Raw genomic sequence first — 20,632 nt, 5'->3', positions numbered from 1 at the left:
AAATTTATTAATCACATCTAATCTAAAATATTCATCATTCTCAAGAGGATATTTAGAAGAATTAAGCACGTTAAAAATTATCTCTTCTTGTCCCACTCTTAAAGTAAGCTTACCCTCATGGACATCTACAAGTGCCTTGCCAGTTGCAAGGAATGGACGTCCCAATATCAAAGGAACCTCTCTATCTTCCTCCATATCTAAGACAATGAAATTCACTGGGAAGATAAATTTGTCCACCTTGACTAATACATCCTCCACTATGCCTTTAGGATATGTCACTGATCGATCAGCTAGTTGTAATGAAACACTGGTCGGTTTCACATCCCCTAGTCCAAGCTTCTTGAAAATAGATAAAGGCATTAAGTTAATGCTAGCACCTAAATCGCACAATGCTTTAGTGAATTCGATATTGCCAATATTGCATGGAATTGTAAAGCTCCCTAGATCCTTTAATTTTGATGGCAACTTGTTCTGAATGATTGCACTGCACTCTTCGGTGAGCATGACTGTCTCATGGTCCTCTAGCCTTCTCTTTTTGGAAAGGATGTCCTTCAAGAATTTGGCATAGCTAGGCATCTAAGCTAATGCCTCCGCAAATGGAATATTTATGTGTAGTTTCTTGAAGACCTCCAAAAACTTTAGAAAGTTCTTGTCATCCTTACTTTGCTTGAGCCTTTGAGAAAAAGGAACTGGTGGATTGTAGGGCTTTACTGGCTCTTCCTTTTTCTCTTTTAGCTTCTCTTTGACCACAATCTCTTCTTGAGTTTGTTCCTTTACTTGTTCTTTAACAGGCTCTTTCCCTTGTTGTTCCCCTAGTTGTTTTCCACTCCTCAAGGTAATTGTCTTCACATGCTCCTTCGGGTTCATTTCAGTATTGCTAGGCAATGACCCTTGAGTTCTGTTAGCTACCATGTTGGCCAACTATCCCATTTGTATTTTCAAGTTTTTAATGACAGCTTGCTGGTTTTGAAAGTTTGCCTTAGTTTCACCCATGAAATCAGTAGTGGTCTTGGTGAGAGTTGCAACCAATTCTTCCAGGGTAGACTTCTTTTCTTGCTGTGAAAAACCAGGTGGTCCTCTATTCTGATAATTCTATTGTTGCTGTTGATTTTTTCAGGAAAAATTTGGATGGTTCTTCCAAGCAGGCATGTAGGTGTTTGAGTATGGATTGTTCTGTTGCCTTCCTTGGTTTGCCACATATTGCACTTGTTCTTATACTGGAGGCATGAATGAGCTGTCAATCGGGCAATCTCAAGTAGCATGTTGTCCAGTACACATCTCACAGGTCTGCACACGAGTATTGACAGCATTAATAGACAAATGATCTAATTTTTTGAAAAGAGTGTCTACCTTTGCATTGAGTGTAGTAATAGTGTCTATCTCATGAACCCCAGTAGGTCTCCTTGCCATGTTTCTCTCATTGGGCCATTGGTAATTATTGTTGGCCATTTCCTCCAAAAGATCATAGGCCTCATCAAGCGACTTCCCTATCAATGAACCTCCAGTAGCAGCATCAATATTAATTCTGGTATGGTTGTTCAGCCCATTGTAGAAGATTTGCACAACCAACCATTTAGGCAGCCCGTGGTGTGGACACCTCCTAAGCAGATCCTTGAACCTTTCCCAGGCTTCATATAAGGTCTCCATGTCGAATTGCATGAAGGTTTGGATGTCAGTCTTCAACTTGGCAGTCTTAGCAGGTGGAAAGAATTTTATCAAAAATTTTGTGCTAAGTCATTCCAAGTGGTGATCGAGCCAGCAGGAAGAGACTGTAACCATGCTTTAGCCTTATCTTTAAGTGAAAACGGGAACAATCTTAGCCGAATTGCATCATCTGACACTCCATTATGCTTAAGGGTATCACATATCTCCAAGAAGTTTGCAATGTGCATATTAGGGTCATCATTGGGCAATCCTCCAAACTGAACTGTTGTCTGGATCATTTGGATCAAAGCAGGCTTGATCTCAAAGTTGTTTGCTTGCACAGGTGGTCTTGTGATGCTAGATGAAGCTCCATTCACGGTAGGCATGGCATAATCTCGCTGTGCCCTTGAGTTTGCCTCTCTAGCAACCTCATTATTTCCTACTAGAATTACTTCTCTCCTTGGACCTTCTGCCATTTCTGGATCTACTTTTGCCTCAGATTTCTTCCCTTCTCTGACTGCTTTAATGTTTTGTTTACAAGTGCATTCAATTTCTTGACTTGAAATGGGGTTTGATTCAATTCTTACAAGTCGACCCGATTCTCTTTTCCAAGTTATAATTTTGAAAGATTATTATCCTCTTTTTTTTTTTTATTTTTTTAAGAGAAGAGAGAAGAGGAAGGAGAGAGAAAAGAGTTCTAGAGATGAGTCCTAAGGAGTCTAAAATCTAGAGATGAAAGAGAAGAGTGTTTTAATTAGGTTTAAATTTTAATGGAAAATAAGTTAGCACAAAATGGACTTTCTATCCTAGGGTTAACCTAGATCTAGACAGCTCCTAATTGTTTCAAGATCGCCTTCAAGCACTCCAAGCCCAAAACTGACTAACTATCTCGATCAGGTAAGTGTAAGATGTGGGAGGTCTCCTGCTTGTTGCTTTTCTTAGACACCAACTGAGTTGGCCAGGTCAGACAATGGAACCAACTGAAAACCACCTTCTTAAACCACTTGCCTTAGACACCGAGCAATTAATCAATTCGAACCCGATCTAACTTTAGGGCTTTCTTGTCCTATTGAGCTCGAATATCCTAGGGCCAATGTTTAATTGATTTTAGATTAAGATCTAAGTTATGCAGGATGAAAGATATGATTTTTGGACTAAGGAAGGATGATCAAATCCCCACCTTATCCGATTAATGGGTTAAGTGCCCTTAAAGTTAATTATGGACATGCAATGCAAAGAAACAAGATGTCCAATCAAGTTTGAAATATATATTTTTTAAATATTCAAGAAGTAAAATATCTAGATTACTAATAAAATCAACTATTCTTGATATTAAAGCACCAGTCCCCGGCAACGGCGTCAAAAACTTGTTAGCCTATTAAGCAAGTGCACGAAATCGCTCAAGTAATATAATGATAAATAAGAGATCATTTCCACGAGGACTGAGTTTAATTACCAAAAATGAATGCTAATTTTACTAATATCTAATCGATCGAAACTGAATGATAGTGAAAAATAAAATTAACTCTAAAGAACTCAATGAAAGTTGAATCAAAATTCGATTAATAAAGCACTAGGGTATATCTGATTTCACTTGGACCAATTATCAATTCCAGCTATTCTGATTAATAATCCAAATTTAATTATTAATGAAAGGATAAATAATCTTAAATTATTTAATAATCTCTTTCGAGTCTTATTAAATATACTAATTAAAATCTATAATCTATCTTCCAATAGTAAAATAGATTTCAATTAGTTCAATAAGCATAGTGATTATTTCCAAGATCCCATAGGTCAAGTCTTCTGCTCTCGCTCCAATTATTATTCCTATGATGTTTGTTATTAACTCCAATTTATAATCTTCCTTCTCAGTACCAATTATAAATTGAAATCAATCAAGTACCAAAGATAATAATACTTAAAAGTATTAAGTACAAATAACAAACAATTGCATTAACAAAGAAAATTAATACAAGATTCTGAAATTAAAATTGAATCCAGGCTATATCAGGTACCCTAGCTAGAAATTTAGCTTTTCATCATATCAAAATCAAACTCAAGTATACTCGAATAAAACTCCAAAATCATTCTAACAATGAGTTCTAGAAAATAAATTCAAAGTAAACAAGAGAAAGAATTAAAAACTCTGAAGGAATTGCAGAGCCGAATGAATCCTCTCTTCAAATCTTCCAGATACTCCAAACTCTCCTTGCTTGATTTCTAGCTTTCAGAGATGATTCTCCCCTCCCTCTTGCTGATGTTTTAGGATCCTTAAATAGGGCTAGGGCTAGGATTAAGGTGGTATTTTTTTTCATAATTGTATTCTATATATCATTCTTTCTATTTGGTATAGAATCTCTCCTCCTTTGGATAGGCTTTAAGCAACCACCAGCCATCTACTCCTTATGCTGCCCAAATTTTCAGATTTTATTTTGATTTCCATAGTAAAAGAAGGAAAGGAGGCATGGTTAATTAGAGAAGAAGAATTTTTTCCTTCTTCAACCTTTCTAGGTCCACAAAATCTGCAAAACAAAGTAAGGTTTCGGCTGCCCAAATCAAGTTTTCCAAGAATTGGTTCCAATTCTTTCTAAGTTTGCTCCTCATGCAGAATTAGTTTGGACTATAATTTTCTTTCATTTAATTTTTTTCAAGATAGCTCTTTGCCACCCAAAATTGGTTGCCATATCAGATCTTTGTGCCAAGAAACACTAAGAAGAAACTGGGTGTATCGGATGTTTCTTGTTGTGTCCAACATTGTTACCAACTTCAACCTACTGTAGCCACCTCATCTGGAATCCAAATTCAATTCTGTAAATTATGTTCCTTTCTTGCTTCTCTCAAAATTCTGTAGGATCTAATCTTGCTCAATTTGGAGTCCCATAACTTACCTTTTAGGGGTCCTCACACCAAAATATTCAGAATTTAGATTGGTTGACTAGATGGGAGAGATTAACTGCTTGATTTATTTTTTGCACCTCTAATTTTTTTTCTGACTGATGATGCCAAAAAGGATAAGGTGGGGGGTCCATTGATATCTTGATTTGGTTATTCGGCTTTGAGATGGACTCTGATTTTGATGCAAGACCTGATAACTCCGGATGACAAACCCTGTTGAATCGGACTCAACCAATTTTACTTAATTTTACCTTTAATACATGGTTAAGCCCAATTAGGTGTGACCTGGCTCAATTGCCTGCAATTGACATAAAATATATCAGATTCTTATATTTATTTAGTTAATTATTATACCAATTTCATCAAAATTATTAAAATTTATTAATAATAATTACTATAAAATATAATTCACAAATCAACTATGTCTGGCTAAGTAATCTCTCTTGAGTTTGCGATGAAACTAGATCATGAATAGAAGCCTCTTCCTTTGAGTTTCTCTTCTCAATTTTTTTTTAATTTTTAGAGTCCTTCTCCCTTCATCTCTCTTATCAAGAGACTTGATGGGCTATTGTTGGATCAAAATCTCTTCATAGTCCATACTTGATTCGGTACAAGAATGGATGATTGGTAGAAGGCGTACAATTTTCTAAACTATTTCTTTTTTTTTCTTATAAAAATTTTGATGGGTTATAGTTGGATCAGAATTCTTTGATAGCCTATACTTGGATAACACAAGAGAAGTGAAGAAAGGAAGAGTCTCTTAATTAGGGTAAAAATAAAATGCTTGATGGATCATAGTTGAGTTAAATCTCTTTATGATCCATGCTTGTTCATGTTTTACACCTTAATCAAGGGACATTATAAGAGAAACCATATGAAAGCTCTCTAATTCATTGGTTTAGTGGATTCAAAAACTCTAGATCTTTTAGATGATTTACTTTTTTATATTTGATTAGTTTACTGCTTTAGTAGTTTATAATTCAACAAACAATCTCTCTTCTTTTTCTTTAAAGCTCGCCTGAGCAAATATTTGAATACAGTTTCAAACTCAATCCCTCGTGAGATCGATCCATACTTGTTGGACGTGCTACACTACACACCGTACACTTGCGATAAATTTAAGACACATCAATCCCCATACATTCGAGTGCACTAAATTCAGTACTCCTTCGTTGTGTTTGAAACTGCTGGCAAACTTCACCCTGTACTATTTGCCAAAGATGCCCGGCTACCCTCCTTCTTCAGGGCTAGAATCTTCCCTCTTTTGCATAACTCTGTGAGCCCTCGATCACTCATGTGACCAATCTGATAGTGCCACAGTCGATATAAAAGCTGCTCCTCCTGTGTCGCTGCTAGCACTTCTGCACTATCAGTCACCATTAAGCCTTCCATCTTGTAAAGATTGTTGCTCAGTCTTCTACCCCTCATCACCACTAGTGCTCCTTTAGAAATCTTCAAGCATCCACTCCCAACCTGGCTATTAAAAGCATAACCCTGCTCCTGCAAGTAGCCCAAAGAGATCAGATTCTTCTTTAATTTTGGTACATGCTTAATATTCTATAAAGTATGGATAATCCCATCATACATTCTCACCCTAATAGTGCCAACTCCAGCCACCTTACAAGGGTGATCATCTTCAAGACTGACACTTCCTTCATCAGTCTTCTTGTAGGTATCATACCACTTTCGATGAGAAATATAACGGTGTGAGCATGCTGAATCCAATGTTCACGTCGTATCACACTCTGTGGATTCATCTGATACAACTAGCAGGTCTTCTCCATTGCTCACCGAAGCTGTATCATCACTCTTGCTGGTCTTTTCTTTTTTTGATTTTAAAAGAGGATAATTTCTCCTTAGATGTCTAGATTGATGACACTTGTAATACTTTAAACTCTTCTTCTGATCCCGATATTTTGATCTGCCTTTGGATTTACTCCTAACCTTCTTTTTTGATCTTTCCTGTCTTTCATTCACAACCAAGACCTCAAAATTAGGATCTCTTTTGTAGATCTTCTTCCTTTGCTCATTAGACCTCAGCACACCAACTTTTTCATAGTTTAAAATCTCCTTTTCATAAATTAGAGTTGTTATGAGACCGTCATGTGAACCCGAAAGAGAACACAGTAGCAACAATGCCCTATCTTCCTCTTCTATCTTCACGTCCAAGCTCATCACCTCAGAACATATCTGATTGAACTTTTGGATATGAGCAACAAGATCTCCTCTTTCGGATATCCTCATATTGTAAAGCTTCTTCTTCAGTCGTAGCTTATTAGTCATATGCTTCCCCATATAGGTATTCTCTAATCTCGTCCAAAGGCCCTTCGTAGTAGTCTCTATACACACCTCGGACAATACTTGATCGGCCAAGTACATCCTGATTGTACTAAAATCAATCACCTCTAACTCTTTTTAATCCTCCGTACTGATCCTTTTCGGCCTTTTTCTAACCAAGACCTTGTAGATCCTCTGCTGAACCAATAAGTCCTTTACCCTTTGCTGTCACAAGGTAAAGTTCTCCTTACCATCGAACTTCTCAAAATCTATCTTGAAACCACTTGACGTCATCACCATAATCAAACACGATCACATCCTAACACCCTTCTGCAATCACACACCAACAAATAGAACCCTTTCAAGAAGCCCCTATTTTTTCAGTGCTATTTCTCGATCGTCTAATGGTTTTTAGTCGTTATTAAGCCAGTATGCCTCCACCATTTATATGCCCTAGATCTTCCTTTCAACCTTCTTTATCACCTCTCCCCTGTGTAGCACCTCTCCACCTCAATCAGGAGATAACCACAAAGAAGATAAGAAGATTTAGGGTAAAAACCTGGTGTAGCAAATCCTGGATGTAAGAACCCTAGGCACTTTCCTTTTCTCCTCCACACAACCAAGCTTTGATATCAAATGTTGGGATTCGCTCTAGACCATGCATGAAAATCTAGTGATCAGCTAGCAACCAAAAGGGAGATCGCCTAGATGCGGAAGCTAAGAATTTGTAGATCGAGAATCATAAGAGAGAAAAGAAAACGAGAGAGTTTTTGGGAGAAAGAGATTCTTTCAATTTATATTCAGCATAAAATCCTTGACCTATTTTACATATATATGTATGTATACAATAGGATCAAACCCCAAGCTTAAAGAAAACTCCCAATCCAAATAGACCCACATACAGTTCTAAATCCATGACACTTAATTGACCCAGCTGGAACTGAGTCAACAAACTATTAGAATGACTGCACGCCCGATCGATTAGATCAGAATGCAACAGACTTCAAAATTATTTTTTTTTGATCCGACGTGTGATTTGATCGAGGTTCGATCTCGATCATGGCCAGATCGATCATGCATCTAGATTAAGAAAATCAAAATATAGATCTAAAAATAAAATAGAAAAAGAAGATTGATTATACTTGAATCGTAATTCCTTTTCTTTCTCTGATCGGATCCTGTGGATGTCCGAAGTTTCTGACGTAGCCACGCAAGCATCCGACCTCTGTTAGTATCCACATGGAGATGATTTGATTGGAGTATCGAGGCCATCAGAGTGCTAGCACCTTGTAGACCTTGCTTCTTTTACTTGGATCCGGATCTCTTTCTTCTAGATTTTGAAGGACAACCCTCCAGCATGAAACCTTCACGTTGATCTGACCAAATCTGAATCGAATGCCAAGAAGAGGAAGAAGAATTTTTTTTCTTTTCTTTCTCTCTCTCTAATCTTTCTCTTTATCTTAGATCAGATCTGAGAATATGTGGGACATAGGGATGTGGTAGAAGGGAAGGAGGTGTGAAGATGTTGCGGCCAGAAGAAATCGCTCCAAAAAAAAAATACCGCACGTACACTTCACTTCTCTATTTTTGTCACACATTAAAAAAACTCCCAATGCCCCTTTTCTCCCTTATTTCTATGTCCTTCCAGATTAGGATAATCCTTTATTTGAATCAAATTTAAATAGAAAATAATTTGGATGAAAGAGAGTCCCAGAGAGGTGGGGCGGAGTGCCAACTATTGGCACCCCCTCTCTATTCATGCATACATAAGAGAAGTCAGCATGATTTCTCACACCCCCACTCCCTTTTTTTGTATGAAAGATGAGAGAGAAGCCCAGTAAAATGGTCCTAAGGCATCTGGTTTGATTGAGTTTTAAATTGGATTCGATTCGAATCCAATTCAAGCCTGATTCAAATCAAATCCGAAAAGGCTGTCAACCCTGATCCAATCAGGATTGTAATTTCAGTCTTACTTGGATAATTAAATTCAATTAGCCTTAAATTAAGTTAAGTATAATTAAATTAAATTTGATTTAAATTAATTAGAGCTTGATCCATAATTTAATCAGACCTAATTAAATTGCAACACTTGTAATTAAGTCCCATATGCTAACAATTAGTAGTTTTCAAATTTGTAACTCTTTACAAATTGATCCAAATCATCAATCTAATTGATAATTTGATCATGATCCCAGCTATTGATCAGGATAAGCTCTTTTTGTATGTGACTCCTTAGGTTCTATTTTATTTGGTAGTGAGACATACTGTGATCTTCATCACAGTATCTTCGAAACTCCTTTCGATGGGTTGGATCAATTTCAACTCATCCCAACAAGCGTTGATCTGAAAGTAATCTTGGTGAGTTCTCACAATCCACCAGTGACATCTAGTAGTATGTAGTGACAACCCAGAAGAACAGAAGGATGAACCCCTAGGTGTAATTACCATGTGATTAAGTTCCTCTATCGAGAGCCCCGATAGGATGCAGGTCATGGAACCTCATCAAATCGTAAGCATCCATCATATGCCAGACATAATTAGCTCAAGTCCAACAGTGAATCTTATGAAAACTCTTTTTCATAATCATACTGCTATAGCTACAGACTTATGGACTCTGAGGTTGCATCAGACTATCTTCAACAACTAAGATCGATAGATCTCCTATAAGTGCATTCCTACTCCTACAATAAATCTACTACAGCCAATGTTCACTATAAGGATCCATATGGCTATGGCTCATGTTTATGTGTAGTCAAACTACAGCAATTTCACTATGAGTAGTCGAGACATCGCAAGTCAAAGAATCACTCACACAACTACGGCATCGAGAAGTCACTGACGAGTGAGTAGGCATCCATATGACTTCTCATTTTTGATCATGTTTAGTATCGTTGTTTTATAACAACCATCTACACTTTCGCTCCAGTATTCCCACACTATAAACTCAAGATCCATCTATCCAAAAGGAAAGCGATCCGTACATCAGTCTCCTCAGATCAATCACCGTCCCCATGATAATCATCGACTAAGATTATTTAGAAATTAATCTATAATGACACATTTTAGATTCTTAACTCTTGAGAATATGTGTCATTGACCATTAACTCCATAGACGATGCTAAGACACATTACTTTAGAATAAAAGTAATTACCCATAATTTTAATTTCAATAAATCAAGTACAAACTTATATCCTAAAAAATTATAATGTATCAGTCAATAATTAACTTTCTAGATCACACATTTAATATTAACTTTAGTCACTGAGTCGACTAACATCCAACTTAGTCGGCTCAGTCTTAGTCATCCGAAAACTATACTCTCTGTTTGTCTGTGATATAGTCGACTCAATCTGGACTGAGTCAACTCACCTGTCACTGAGTCAACTCACTGATGACTTAGTTGACTCAAAAAGTATGCCAGTCTGAAATGCTGAAACTCTCCATTTCTGTCAGCCCTCCACCTAAGACATAGTCGACCCATCTCTGGACTGGATCGACTCATCTTGGACTTAGTCGACCCAATCTCAGGGTGAGTTGACTAAGTTGCTGATGCAGCTCCTATCTTGACTGATACTTCTGGCTTGCTCCTTTCTTCTCTTGGCCTCTTCCTATGTGTTCCCAAGGCTTGGTAGCGCCACACCTAAGCTCACACTCTAGAATCACAGTGAATAAATATCGAAGGAATAGAAGTCTGTATCAAAGAAATAGATGACCATAATTTTTTTAGCCACTCAGCTTCTAAAGATATGATATCAAGGAACTCTACCTCCATGGTGCTTCTAACTATTATAGTTTACTTTATAGATTATCAAGAAATAGCACTATCACCAAGAGTAAAGATAAATCCAGAAATAGACTTAATATCTAAAATATCAGATATCCAATTGACATCACTATATCCCTCAAGTACAACAGGATAGCTAACTTATCTAAGCTCATAAGATATGGTACCTTTAAGATACCAAAATACTCTTTCCAAAGTAATTTAGTGAGATATACTAGGGTTACTGGTATACCTACCCAATCTAAAAACAACATAGGTAATATCAGGTCTAGTTCTATTGGCTAGATACAAAAGTGATCCAATAATTTGAGCATATCTTTCTTGATTCACAAAATTATCAGTATTTTTTACTAATTGAACACTAGGATCATAAGATGTAGATGCAAGAGAATGATCTGAGTATCCAAATTTGTTGAAGATCATTTGAATATAGTGTGATTGAGTTAGATAATAGAAATTAAATAATATAATAATCTTCATACCTAAGATTACATCAGCTTGACCAAGATCTTTCATGTCAAAATGATTTGATAATAGAGTTTTGATATTATTAATTAGATCAATATGTGGTGCTAGTATTAATATATCATCTACATATAGACAAAGAAGGATACATCAATAGTCAAATCTCTTATAATATAGATAATTATCATGGTCATTGATTTGAAAATTATAAGAAAGAATAACACTATCAAATTTCTTATACTATTGCTTAGGTGCTTGTTTCAACCTATATAAGGACTTAACTAGCTTGCACACTTTTATTTTCTTATCCCGATATAGAAAAATCTTCAGGTTGTCTCATATAAATTTCTTCTTCTAGATCACTATGAAGGAAGGTGGTTTTGACATTCATTTGATGAATAAGAAATTTATAAATAGAAGCTAAAGCAAGAAGAACTTGGATAGTAGATATATGAGCAATAGGTGAATATGTGTTAAAAAAATCAAAGCCAGCTTTTTGCCCAAAATCTTAAGCTACAAGGCGTGCCTTTTATCTTTCTATAGATCCATCCACCCTAAGTTTTTTTTTTGGTAAACACCCTAAGTTTTTTCTTAAAGATTCACTTACATCCTAGAGGTTTGCTTTGAGAAGGTAAATCACTAAGAATCTATGTATTATTTCCAATGATTGATTCTATCTCACTATTTATAGCCTTCTTCCAAAAAAGAGCTTCAAGAGAGCTCATAACACCTTGATAAGTTATCGGTATTCCATCAATCATGTAGGTGATGAATTCTTCACCAAAAGTCTTTACAATTCTAGCTCTCTTACTCCTCCTAAGTTTCAGTGGAAGATTAGGTTCTATAAGGTTATGATCAAGTCGAGAAGTAGAAGGATGCTTTGATGAAGTGTCAGAAGTAGAAGATATTGATAAAAGTCAGATGTTTGACTAGAAATTTGAGTTTGAAAGGAAGATATTTTCAAAAAAAGTTGCATCTCTAGATTCAATGATAGTATCATTTGAGATTTCATTGATTTGAGAATTGACTACTAGAAATCTATAAGTATTGCTATCAAGGGAATATCCAATAAAGATAGTATCTATTGTTTTAGGTCTAATCTTTTTTCTTTTAGATTCAAAAATTTTGGCCTTTGCTAGGCACCCCCATACTCGAAAGTAACTTAGCCTAGGTACATATTTCTTTCAAAGTTCATATAGAGTTTTCTTCATTATCCTTAGATGAAATTCTATTTAGGATATAATAGTCTAATAAAAGAGCCTCCTCCATAAGTTCTGAGATACGCTAGAACATATAATCATAGCATTGAGCATATCCAATAGGATTCAATTCTTTTGCTTAGCCATCCCATTAGATTATGGTGAGTATGGAGCTATGACATTATGAATTATTCTATACTCTTCATAGAATAAAGCAAATTTATTTAAAGTATACTCACCTCCTCTATCAGACCTTATTATATTAATCCTTTTCTCTTGTTGGTTTTCAGTCTCAACTTTATAAACCATAAATTTATTAAAAATTTTATCTTTAATTTTCAAGAGATAGGTGTAACAACAATATTTGGAGAAGTTATCTATGAAAATTATAAAATATCGACTTCCTCCTCTGGTTGGTCCTCTTTTGAGTCACATACTTCACTATGAATCAGTTCTAACTTTTGGGTATTCTTAATTGAGATTGATTTGAAAAGTTTTCTAGGTTGCTTGGATTGAGCACAAATTTTACATTTAATACTATAATCAATTTTGAACTTAAGGATTAAATTTAAATTAGATATCTTCATGATTGATCAATGATTTACATGATCGAGCCTACCATTGCCATAAATTATAAGATTCAATATTCATCACATGAGATTGAGTAGAGATAAAGGAGGACTTTTTGTTAATTGAAAGAGGCAGTACATTAATCTTGAAGAGACCCTCAGATATGAAACCTTTTTCAATAAGCATTCTCCCTTAAAGATTACAACTTTATAACTTAATTGTACCAACAAAGATCTACTTATTAGGTTTCCATAAATCTTGGAAATATACTGGACACCATATAGAGTGAGTGTCTTTCCAGATGTCAGCCTTAGCTTGACTATTCCAACCCATAGCACATTGATAGACATCTTGTCGATTTCTACAGTTACACTTTCTCCACTTGAGTTCTAATAGGAACAAAATCAAGCCCCATCAGTACGGATATGAACATTGGCACCAGAATCTAACTATCAATCTAAGTTTGAGAAGATAAAGTTAACTGTAGGTATAAAGGTTACTGACCTAAAGATAATGTTTGAAGGTCTAGCCTCTATCATGTTGATTTAAGACACGGGTTGATTCGATTGACCCTTCTTGAAGGTGGTGATCTTTTCTTTCTTCTTATAATATTAATCAACAGCTAGATGATTGTCCAAACCATAGACATAGCAGAACCTTCCATCATTATTCTTCTTAATTAGTCCCTTTTGGCTGATTGGGTTTAGGTTTACCTTTAGGATCTTTATCCTTTGGCTTAAAATTCCTTCCCTAAGGTTTAAAGTTGCAGTTTTGAAATTGTCTAGATTGGTGACCCTTAAAGTTATGATTCTCATCTTGAGAATCAACTTCAGTTACGTTAACCTTGGTTTGCAGCTGATTCTTTTTAACCTTCATAAGTCAATGTTAGTCTTCTATTCTAATGGATTGAATGATTGATCTAAGACTAAGTGTTTCTTGGGTTCTTCTAAGTTCTTGAGCAAATTTAGATAAGAAAGGTGGTAACTTATCAATTAGACAAGATATTTCATAATTTTCATCTAACACGGAACCACCCCTATGGATTTCATGGATATAGTTATGAAATTGGCAGATTTAGTCATTGATAGGGATATTGTCTATCATCTTATAATTGTTAAAGTCTATAATAGTAAACCTTTGAGCACCTTAATTATCTCTAATATAGGCATCTTTGAAGGTATACCAAGGGTTTTTAGCAGTCTAATAGTTTATGTAGGTTTCATACAATTCATGTAAAAGATAATTAAGAATTTTAAACCTACAATAGAACTCAATTTTCTTTGGAGATTAGTCCAGTATAGATTGAGTATCTGAGGATTCAGAAGATATTTTTTTGAAGGATAAGGAGGATTTTTTCCTATAGCAGATATAAGGCCCAAAGTTAGAGCCAATCTTTTAGATGTTCTTACCATCTAGTAAATTTCAAGCCATTAAATTTTTTAGGCTTGAGATTAGAGGCATCATTACTACCCATTCTAAGAGATTTAGGAGAGGGAATTAGAGAAGAAATGATGAAATAAATAAGCTGCAAAAGAAATTCAAAAATTCTACTCAATATTTTCATGATTTTGAACAATCTTTAGAATTATTTTAGCCTTTAAAATTATTAGATTAAATCGAATAAAATGAACTATTGATAAAAGTGATGACTATTATACCTAAAATTTAGTAAATAAATTTTCAAAAAAAGCACAAGATATCCTAATAAATTAAGCTTTGACTTGAAGAATGCTAACTCAGTTTTAATTCAAATAGATTAATAAAATAAATTATGTACTATTGGATTAGCACTCTGTTAGCTTCTTAAACACAATCTAGGAAAGTATGCCTTAGAATATTTTCTTCCTTATAAGAAATAAACTTATAGAAGATAACAAAAATTGAAAAAATTGAAAGCATGCACAGCAATGTCCTAAGGCATATTTCCATCCTTTATACAGAAAATATTCAAAAATATCATTTCAAGATACAACCGGTATCCTCCGCTTGCAAGCACAACTATGGAGGAGATTGATGAAGACTCTTTCAGTATCTTGAAAGATGAAGAGAAGAAGAAAGATTGTGATTGATTAGAGAATAGAGAAGAAGCTTAGAAGGCTCTTGGTTGGTTTGCTAGATTAGGTCTCCTAATGTTTAGAAATTAAAGATCCCAATATTAAAGGCCCAATGTTCCCACATCTGCACCCATGCCCTGCCTGACCCAGTTCGGTACGGTTTGCACGGGCACGCATTAAAGATTTTTCTTCAAACCTTCTCAAATATCCCTAAGGGCTTTGGCAAACTCTTTTCTTATATAAAAGGCTCAAACAATCTTTCCACTCCCAATGTGAGACTAAAAGATCTCAATCAGGGTGGTCAAAAGGAAAAGTACATTTGGAGGGAAACTTATTTAAAAAATTTTAAGTCTCCAAACTTAAATTTTCCTCCAACAATTCCATTGTTCATTGAGACATATGACATCATAGGTATGGTTAAAATAGAAATATGAATGAGTATATTAAGAAAATTGTCATGTCTAACTGATGAGACACAAAATACAAAAAAAATTGTCATGCATAGATTGAAGGCTATTCTTGGATGTATTTCTAGGTCATCAAAAGATGTAAGAAAATGAAGATCTAAGTAATAAAGAACATAGAATGATTATATGAATTTAAAAGAAGTACAAGAAGAAAAGAAAAGAAAAGAAAATGCTCTTTCCTTTTTAGAATTTTTTTTTCTTTTGGCTTCAATACGATTATCGCTTATTAAACTAAACCTTCGTTTTGGGTTAGCATGAACCCTTTGAAGACAAAATAGTATATATATGAATTAAGGGATGAGGCAAGCATTTAGAGCCTTGCTTGTGTTGTTTTTGATCTCCTCTACTCTTTGCCCACCATCATTTATTGTTGTATCCAGCATTGCAAATCATTTAGTTGTTGTCAAGAAGTTTTTTTATTTTTCAAAATTATTTATAGAATCTTGAAAGCCCTTGGAAGCATCGATTTGTTGATTTCAAAAAAGTGTTAAAAATAGCATAAATTAGTTGCATCAAGGCTCCAGGGGTGCTGATATGGCCATGGATGGAGGGAGATCTGAACACCAGGGACACTAAAAAAGACTTGCAAAAGAAGTTCGCTCGCACTGGAGATGGGGCCTCCGACAGAGGATTCTCCGATGCTTAAGTTAGCCAGAGCTTGAGCACAGAGATACAGTATGGAAGCTGGAAGTGGCTTGGGTTGGCTTACCAGAGCCTTGTCCTGAGGGTCTTCTTCTTACCTTCTTATACAGAGATGTTCTGGAGTTTGTTATGCATAGACTTATAGGTTGTTAGGCCTAAGCCTGTAGGTTGTTAGTCATGGGTTTTGTTACACCCACGTGGCCATATTCTTGGAGTTTGTTGGGAGATTCCAACAAACTACCTACATGGCAAGATGAGTTGGGAGACCAAGATAGGCTCATGGTTGAGTTGTCATCTTGATTAGATCTATATCAGTAGGATCGTGGGATCTTGTCCTTGGTGGTCGACAGAATCTTGATCCGAAGGTCGATGTTTGTTGTGGACTTCATTCTTATTGATAATAAAGTGTCGGTCTGAAGGTCGATGGAATCCCGACCCAGGGGTCGGTTGGAGGTTGACCCAGAGGTCGACGGAATCCTGACCCGGAGGTTGGTTGATAAACACTTAATTTAAGTCATTGAAAGTAGAAAATTATATTTAATTTATTTTATTTATTAAAAATTTGATACTTTTTTTATGTTTTACAGGAAAGGTGATCGTCGATACAAAGAGTCCGATTCACAGATCAAAAAGACTCAAGTTTGAAAAAAATTAGACTTAAAATAAAATTTAAATAAAAGAAGGATGCATACGGTATTATAGAAAATGAAGATACTATGCAAGGAACCCAAAAGGATATAGATATCGTTTTAAAGAAACAAAAGTTTCTTTTTGTAAAAAGGCAGTGCAGGCGCGCGGTAGCACAGGAGCGCGTGAGCATGTGGGTGCGCGAGCGGGCGCGGGTGCAGGCACGACATCGCTAGCGGGTGCGGGCACAGGCGCGGCATCACGAGCGAGCGAGGGTGCGGGTGTGCGGCAGGCGGGTTCATGGGGAGTTTTTGCTGGCGGACGCGAATAGATGAAAAATTAATATTTGGAAATATTTTAAGAGGAAAGATTTATATTTTCTTTATCTGTTTATGATCTTTCCATCTTATCCATCCATCTTTTAGTCCTTAGCATTTTCTTTAGTCCCACATCGGAAAACCGTGTAAAACTCCTCCCTTCTAACACATATAAAAAGGTTTTTGTACTCCCATTGGAGGGGAAGCCCAAAGATTCTTCTAGAGCTTTGCATAGAGGAATAGAAAGGGACTACTTCATGAGCAGCTAAGCTAGCAGTCTCGGGAGTGGAGAAAAAATTTTGTAATGACACAGAGCGGGTTTATTGTTCTAAACTTTCTTGTATTTCTTTATATGCAATAAAGATTATGCTTTTTATTTAAATTGTCATGAGTTCTTTATTTGCTCTCTTTTATATGCTTTTATTTATACTTTCCTGTTAGATTAATATTAGAAATAACTTTTACTTTTTGGAGATGCGCCGTGATCTACGGGTACGGGGTGTACCGAGGAAAGAAGAGTTGTTTACCTAATACTTTTCGGAGACACGCCGTGATCTATGGGTACGGGGTGTCCCGAGAAAAGATAGGTATTTTTTCTAAGATTAATCACATCTATTTAATTAAAAAAGAGATACAACTCTGCTAGTGCAAAATTAATTTAAAACTTCTGAGCTCTTTATTTTCTAATTACATCAATTTGAAGATAATTTATTTTCTAAATCAAAAACAATGTTTTTTCTTTTATTTTGTAATCTCAACTTAGCCCAAGGTCCCTGAGGATACGATCTCGACTCATCCTACCTACGTAGTGAGTAGAGTTAATTTTGGTGCTATCAATGACTACGCATCAAATTTTGGCACCGTGGCTGGGGACCTTGGCACGGTTGAATTAAATTAAAAAAAAAAGCCACTGATATTTCATAACACTTAACTAAAATAGCGTAACCTCAAATATAAAAATTTCTAACTTGATTGGACACCTTATTTCTTTGCATCTCATCTCCATAATTAATCTTAAGGGTAATAACCCATTAATCAGATAAGGTGGGGATTTGATCACCCTTCCTTGGTCCACAAATCACTCCCTTACATTTGTATAACCTAGATCTTAATTTAAAATTAATTAGACGTTGACCCTTAAGGATTTCGAGCTCAATAGGATAAGAAAGCTCTAGAGTTGAACCGAGTGCGGATTGGTTAATTGCTCGGTGTCTAAGGCAAGTGGTTAAAGAAAGTAGTTTTCAATTGGTTCCATTGACTGACCTGGCCAACTCAGTTGGTGTCTAAGGAAAGCAACGAGCAGAGAACCTCCCACATCTTACGCTTACCTGACCGAGTCAATTAGTCAGTCTTGAGCTTGGAGTGCTCAAAGGCGGTCTTGAAAGTTAGGAGCTGTCTAGATCTAAGTTAACCTTAGGATAGAGAGTCTATGCTTGTTTAAGCTGATTGCAATTAACATCTAAACATTAACTAATTTCTTCCTTTTCATAGATTTAAAATTCTTAGGTTCTTCTCTTTAGATTTTCTTCACTCTTTTCTCACTTTATTATAAATATATATATATATATATATATATATAAACTAAAATTTTCTGTGTTTGCTCTAAAGTATAATTGTAAGGTGTATGCTTGGCCGTAGATCGTTATGACCAAAAATCCCACCTTTTGATCCTGAAATAGAAAGAACCTTTAGAGCTAACAGACATAAAAATATGGATCGAAATCAGGAGAATGATCCACCCAGACATTTGAAGGAGTACTTTACTCCTTCCACATATACCTACTCTCCTTGTATTCAAGTGCCCCCTGTGGAGGCCACTCAATATGAAATTAAGTCCAGTATAATCCAAATATTACTTCATTTTATGGACTTAGTAATGAGGACCCTTATAAACATCTTGAAGAATTTTTTGAGATATGCTCAACTGTCAAAATTTACAACTTCTCCGATGATGCTCTTAGGTTAAAATTATTCCCTTTCTCACTTAAGGACAAAGCCAAATACTGGCTACATACTTTGGATTCCATGACTATATCAACCGGGGACCAGCTGCAAGGAGAGTTTCTCAAGAAATATTTTTCCATAGGAAAAATTAATCAAATAAGGAAAGCCATAACTAGTTTTTTTCAATTAGATGGAGAAATATTTCATGAAACATGGGAGAGATTAAAGGACCTTATTAGAAAATATCCCCACCATGCTGTACCCAAGTGGCAGTTAATCCAATATTTTTATGATGGGCTATCTGAAAGATATCGACAAATGATCGATGCATCATGCGGTGGGACATTTATGCTGAAAAGTGAGGATGAGGCATGGCAACTGTTTGAAATTTTAAGTAAAAATTCATTACATCATATGTCTGCCTCTATTAGAGATAAACCCATGTTAAACCCAAAGAGAGGTGGAATATATGAAGTAGGAAATGCCATAGATATCCATCATAAGGTAGATGAATTATCCCAAAAGTTAGATCGATTATTAAGTATGGGACAGTCACCTTCTCCATCCCATCAGATACAAAATATATGTGCATTGTGTTCGAGCCCCACTCATTGTGTGAATGATTGTCCGGTTGCATCACAGTTTCCTGAACATGTACAAGAACAAGTCCATCAAGCCCAAACTACTCATAGACCAGGGAACAACCCCTATTCTAGTACGTACAATCCGGGATGGAGAAATCATCCGAATTTCTCATGAAAATCACAACCAGTGTTTCCTCCAGTGCAACAAAGATCAGGTTATCCGGATGTAACTTTTAGGCATCCATCCCAGCCACAATACCAGAACCCTCCTCAACCCACTCCGAGTACTCATAGCTCGACTTTCGAAGAAAAGGTACTGCAAGCACTTAAAGGACTAGAAATGAATACCCAACTCCTTCACTCCCATACACAATCAATAGCAAAGCTAGAGACCCAGATAGGTCAGCTAGCAACAGCTTTCAGTAGGAGGGAAGAAGACAAATTACCTAGTCAGCCTATTAATAACCCAAAAGGTCAGTACATGGCTGAAAGCTCCATTGATCTTGAAATTTTTTTCGAACATGCCAAATCGATCATGACCCTTAGAAGCGAAAAAATCTTAAATCAATCTGAAGCAATCCAACAACAAAAGCAACCAATTCCAGCTACAACAGAAAAGAAAAAATCTGAAGAGAGAAAAGAACCTGTTAACCCAGCACCTGCACCTAAAGCTCCATTTCCCAGTGCTTTAGAATCCTCTCTGCCTCTTGATAAGAAGGGTATAAAAATGAATGAAATATTGGAACTATTTAAACAGGTCCAGCTAAACTTACCTCTTCTCGATGCCATTAAGCAAGTTCCGACCTATGCCAAATTTTTAAAGGACCTGTGTACACAGAAATGAAAATTAAAGGCATAAATATCAAGAAAAATCCACCTAACTGAGCAGGCCAGCTCAGTTTTCCAGCAAATTGCCCCACCCAAACTGAAAGATCCAGGTACCCCAATTATTTCTTGTGTCATAGGGAACCTCACGATTAAGAAGGCATTATTAAATTTGGGTGCAAGTGTCAACCTTCTCCCGAGCTCTGTATATGACCTATTTGGATTTGGAAAGTTAAAACCCACAACAATGACCTTACAACTAGCAGACCGATCCATTAAGGTACCCCGTGGAATGCTGGAAGACGTATTGGTGAAAGTAGATAAATTTTACTTT

General features: G+C 35.9%; 1 non-coding gene across 1 annotated transcript; it reads right to left on the bottom strand.

The window, feature by feature from the left end:
• Positions 1-19,042: 19,042 nt before the first annotated feature.
• Positions 19,043-19,148, bottom strand: LOC140853040 (small nucleolar RNA R71). The gene has a single exon (XR_012136118.1). It is a non-coding gene; the product is annotated as a small nucleolar RNA R71 (small nucleolar RNA).
• Between the last annotated feature and the right edge of the window lie 1,484 nt (positions 19,149-20,632).

Source organism: Elaeis guineensis, chromosome 12 (assembly GCF_000442705.2).
Source record: "Elaeis guineensis isolate ETL-2024a chromosome 12, EG11, whole genome shotgun sequence".
Lineage (NCBI taxonomy): Eukaryota > Viridiplantae > Streptophyta > Magnoliopsida > Arecales > Arecaceae > Elaeis > Elaeis guineensis.
The sequence above is the reverse complement of the archived record's forward strand: the minus strand, read 5'-3'. Positions and strand labels throughout refer to the sequence as shown.